Genomic DNA, 5,803 nt, shown 5'->3' on the forward strand with positions numbered 1-5,803 from the left:
GGGTTCAAACGAGCAGAAAGGCATTGCAGGTGGGTTGCAAAGGCTCAACTCCAAATAACTATTTCCCTCCACTGTGATGTGTAGCCCGAATCAAGTGCTGACAAACTCGATAGTTGTCCTTCTAGGGTTCAAACGAGCAGAAAGGCATTGCAGGTGGGTTGTAGAGGCTAGACTCCAAAATAACTCTTTCCCTCCGCTGTCATGTGTAGCCCGATTTTTAGCCTGATTTTTTCCCCAAGCTTGGTGTATTTTTCCCTCCGCTTGGCCAAAAAAATGTATAAAAAATACCTTATGTTATATGTATTGTTGTATGGTATATTAAAACCCTTTAGGCCCTCATTATAACCCTGATATTTTATTTTTTGATTTTTCCATTTTTAATGCCCCAATATGAACGCACGTGATATAATATTGGTTTGTCAGTGACACCCCCGTGTGAGACACCTAGCCTTCGGGGAGATGAAAGGGGAGAGGGACATCTAGGAGAGCCCCCTAATGGAAGGTTCTCACCTTCTACCAATGAAGTTGAGGAAGAAAAACGTTGGGTCAGAGGATAAGCCCAAGATAGCATCAGTGGGAGACTACTGGGACGAGCAAGCCACCAAAGAAATTTTTGACCTACTGCACGAATATCAGGACCTATTCCCAGCTTCAGTGGCAGAACTAAAGGGAATAAAAGGAAATATTGGGGAAATGAAAATTGTCTTGAGACCAGATGCTTGATCGGTGAAACATAGGCCATACAAATTAAACCCAAGGGTGAAAGAGAAAGTTAAGAAGGAAATTGACAAAATGTTGGAGGTAGGAATCCTTTTTCCAGTGGATGAAGATGAATGGATAAGCCTGATAGTTATTTAGAACAAAAAATATGCAACAAAAATTAGAGTATGTTTCGACTACAGAAGCCTGAACAATGCATGCATGCATGACCCTTTTCCCACGCCCTTTAGTGATGAGGTCCTAGACAATGTTGTGGGGGATGAAGCATATTCATTCACAGATGGGTTCTCAGGTTACCACCAAGTCAGTATAGCTAAAGAAGATAAAAGGAAAACAACATTCACTATGGAGTGGGGGTCATATGCATACAATGTGATGCCATTCGGACTAAATAATGCACCAACAATATTCTCAAGTATCGTCATAGCTGCATTACGAGATTATATTCATAAGCTTATAGAAGTTTACATGGATGACTAGATGATATACAGTCTGTTGAAAAAACACACCAGCCTATTAAGAATAATGTTCGAAAGGTGCAAACAATTGCAGATTTCTTTAAATCTCAAGAAATATATCTTCGCAGTCCCCTTTGGAAACCTACTAGGCCATATCATCTGCAAGAATGGAGTATGTGTAGACCCTGCAAAGGTTGCCCTAATTATTCACATGGAAGCGTTGCTCAATGTAAAACAAATAAGAGCAACTCTAGGCCATACGCGGTACTACAGGCGATTTATCAAGAATTACACATCCCTCACATCTCCAATGGAAAAATTACTGAAGAAAATGAAAGATTTCATTTGGAATGTGGATTGTTAGACAACTCTGAATAACTTAAAGGAAAGACTAGTAAGCGCCCCTATATTGGTGTATCCTGATTGGAACAAAATGTTCCATGTGCAGATCGATGCATCAGGAATAGTGTTGGGAGCATCCTTAGCACAACCAGGGGAGAAAAACATGGACCATCCAGTGTACTATGCTAGCAGAAAGTTGTCTACTGTAGAAAGAAACTATACAACAATCGAAAGAGAAGCCCTGGCAATGGTTTACCCTCTCCAAAAGTTCAGACATTATTTACTGGGCACACCATTCAAATTATTCACAGACCATTCTACACTCAAATATTTAGTAAACAAGCCAGTACTAGAAGGGAGAATATGTTTTGATATATCGCATTGCATTTCTTCTTCTTCTTCATGTGTCATAGTAGAGCTTTCTGGTTTCTGACTAGGTGTGTCCATTATTTTACTTTGAGGCATTTTGGAATCAAAAAATGATATCTATATTTCAGTATGCCCTTTGAATCATTTCAAACTGATTTTTCAAACAAAAGTTATGCACATTTTTAAACAATACACACCTTTTTCTTTCCTTTTAGGAGCTCAATATTGAAATTATTTTATCTCTGTATTTTCAAATCTCCAAGGTCTGAAATTTCATCATGTGGTATCCCTCTGAGTATTCTTTCCAAAGCCACAATTTTAACTAGATTGGATTCTTCAAGAAAAATTTATGGTCAATATCCCGCAATGACGTTATTATGGACTATTTCAATAGAGTGAACTTGTATGGAGTTCCACATGTCACTGTTTTGACCTTCGGCCATGAAAATCATAAAAAATAAACTAAAGTACGTGCAATTTTAGTCAATTTTTATGAAATTTAAATCTTCTTGTCATAGCGAAAGTTATGACAATTTTCCCTAGGTCACCTGTTTGAGATTGAATTATGGAGACTGAAAGAACCCTAACTTCTTCGAACCATATCTCAGCAAATATACTGAACCATGATCTGAAATTTTTACATGCCGTTCACCAATATTTCAGCTCCACGTGGTCAAAATTTCAGCTTTTGAAGCCTCATATACAAAAATTTATAGCTAAACTACCAATATGACATATTCAAAGTAATGAAACCCTAGAATCCAAAGATCTGACACCAAATGTTATGCAACCATCTCACAAAACAGATGAAAATATAGATCAACGACTTAAAAATTATCCTCTTCTATAGGGAGAACCTCATTTACATTACATAAATGAATAATTATTGGATGATACAAATAATAAGACCTCCTTGGTATATATAGGAGTCTAAGGGGTCACAATATAATTAGATACTACGTAACAATAATAATGTAAGGGCACAACAATAACAATAGTGGCCTTCTATAGGGGGGAGAAATAATAGTACGGGGGATACATGGGCATAACAATAAAAATATGGGCTACACTAACAATAACAATAAGAGGGATACACTAGTATTATAGGGACCTAACACATGCTGACTATATCATTCGGTGACTCCTACAAATGTATTTATTATCAAATCATCAAAATTATATGGGACATGAACTCATTGGAGATATGGTATCTTAATAGAAGGACATTAGTTCATATTTTGAGGATGATATTGTATTCACTATTATTTCAAGTAGTGGTCGTCAGTTATTCCATCATCTAGTTCAGGGTTTTGACATGGTTGTCAAAGATGATGCTACACAAACTAGTGGAGTAGCTATGTTAAATCCATTTTCCTTTGGTGTTACACGGTGTGTTTTAGATGGGGATCCACAACAAATAGCTCTAATGGTGATTAGACAAGTGGCTGACACTAGGCAATATAGTCAAAGATTTTTTTTGAACGCTTCCAACAGGTAGGATATCCAACTATTTTGTTGTCTATGCAATGCTAGATGCATCATCAAATTCATGATTTTCCTTCAAGATAGTTTTATCCAAATTGATAAGTGAGAGTGAATGTGTTGTGTAGAAACCTAATGATATTTATTATAAATATGTTTTATTGAAACCTTGTATATTGTATGATATAAATCATGGAAGAGAATATCATAAAGGTGAGAAAGCTCAGTGAAAGAGTAGATGCAGTATTACATGAAAGAAAATGAAGATGAGAAGTTATTGAGATGTATCCATGAGATTTTTGAAGTGGTTTTTTCTCATATGAAAACTCAATGGCATGTCTATGCAATAGAACTAAGGGATGAAAGAAAATGAAGATGAGAAGTTATTGAGATGTATCCATGAGATTCTTGAAGTGCTTTTTTCCCTCAAGAAAACTAAATGGCATGTCTATGCAACAAAACTAAGGGATGAAAGAAAATGAAGATGAGAAGTTATTGAGATGTATCCATGAGATTCTTGAAGTGGTTTTTTCTCACAAGAAAACTAAATGGCATGTCTATGCAACAAAACTAAGGGAAACGAATGTTGTAAATATGATCAATTTGGACCATGAGGATCCATTCCCTTCAACTTCACTAGGGATTTTCATGAGTGGTTTACATTGTACTGGATGGTTTTGTGGTATGGCAGAGTGTGGCAATGATCCTAGGAGGATACAAAAAATATATGCTAGAGAATTCTACAGGTATATTTGGGATGTTCATATTGACATGCATATTCTAGATTTCTTGAGGGAAAGCAATCTTGGGAAGGGAGGATTGTAATGTCCCTTTCCAAATGATCACTTCTAGAGACTAATTGAATATTCTATTTGATTCCCATAGGCTATAAGGGGGGAAATGGGATCAATTAATTGTTTGAATTTCACTCAAGGGGAAAAATAACATGTAGAAGTGAGAGTGAATAATTAAATAAAAAGTGACTATAAAGAAAAATAAAATAAATTTTGTAAAGTGACTTTATATTATTGAGTATGAAAAATATGAACAAAAGCAAGATCCATGGTATTTTGAAGATCCATGGTATTCTAATGATAAAAATTATAAAACGATAATTTTATCTCACTTTTGAGTATGAATTGATGATTTATTTTGATAATTTTTTTTAGAGCTCTTATACCATGAGAGTATGAGTGAGAACCCATGTGAGGAGGGTTAGTTTCAGTGGTGAGAGATCTACCCTAGCTAATCTGGCCATATTGGTTTTGGTGGTGAAATTACCTACCTTAGTTGAACCAAATAAAGAACCACCAAGGTTCTTCATATGGATACAACATGAAGAAGTTATCTAATTTTCTATATATCATGGATCTTGGAGACAGAGACGATTTGTCTAGTACGATAGCTCCGATATTTTTCTAAGAAAATCGTATTTGTCTATGGAGGACAAATCAATTGTGTATAGTTGAATATTTTGTGGAGGTCGAAATCATCTGAAGGGCCGAGTTAATTTTTATGTATCTTAAAGGCCATTCTCTTTATTATAGATGCCAAATTGCATCCACCAAAGTAATTTATAGGTTCTTGAAAGTAATAATTATACATCCAAAACCCTTGGTTTTGGTAAATAAAATTTGGTTGCAGCATTTTGATGTTTATTTTGTTGAATTTATTGAAGAAAATTTAATTAGCATTAGTTTCTTCTTTTTATTGTGTGATGTCTCCCATTCCCCACATGTAAAGCATTTTATCAAATATTTCGTGGAAAAGTGTTGTTGAAAGGAAATTTGAAAAAAAAACCTCTGCAAGTAAAACTAATGATATTAGTAGGGGAACATTACAATCCTACTAAAGGACAAAAACATGTTTTTAACCTAAATAGTATGCAAAATAAATTCATTTTCCCTTGTCGTTATGACTAAGGCTACCTATAAATTTATTATGTGGGATTTATTAATATTAACCCTAATCTCATACAAGGAAACAAATACCATTTCAATTATCATAAAATATAATCAGATTTTTTTTACATGTTTATTCATTGATAATTCCATATTAGAAAGGGTGAGCGAGTTGTCAATTACCATGTTTTGTTTGTGAGTCACTATATACATGATTTTGTTTGTGGTCCCTATGCTAGGATACTAACATCAAATATTATAATATGCAACTCTAGCGTGTTATTTGTACAAAGATCCATTCTCTATTGAAAAAAGAATTTGAAGTATTTTGAATCTAAATGACACTACCTATTGCTTTTTGGCTATGATTTCCCATATATTCCTTTTTAGAGAAACTAGAAAGGATATGATTTTGAATCTTCTACATCCATGACATTAAGTAACTAATAAAATGAAGTTCCAAAAGATGGAGCCATGAGTTGGTTTTATGGGATTGCTAATCCAATTCAAAATCGGTATTTTAGAGGTACA

The sequence above is a fragment of the Pinus tabuliformis genome, chromosome 4_1 (genome assembly GCF_031772625.1).
Source record: "Pinus tabuliformis cultivar Carrire ecotype Pingquan chromosome 4_1, CPIR1, whole genome shotgun sequence".
NCBI lineage: Eukaryota > Viridiplantae > Streptophyta > Pinopsida > Pinales > Pinaceae > Pinus > Pinus tabuliformis.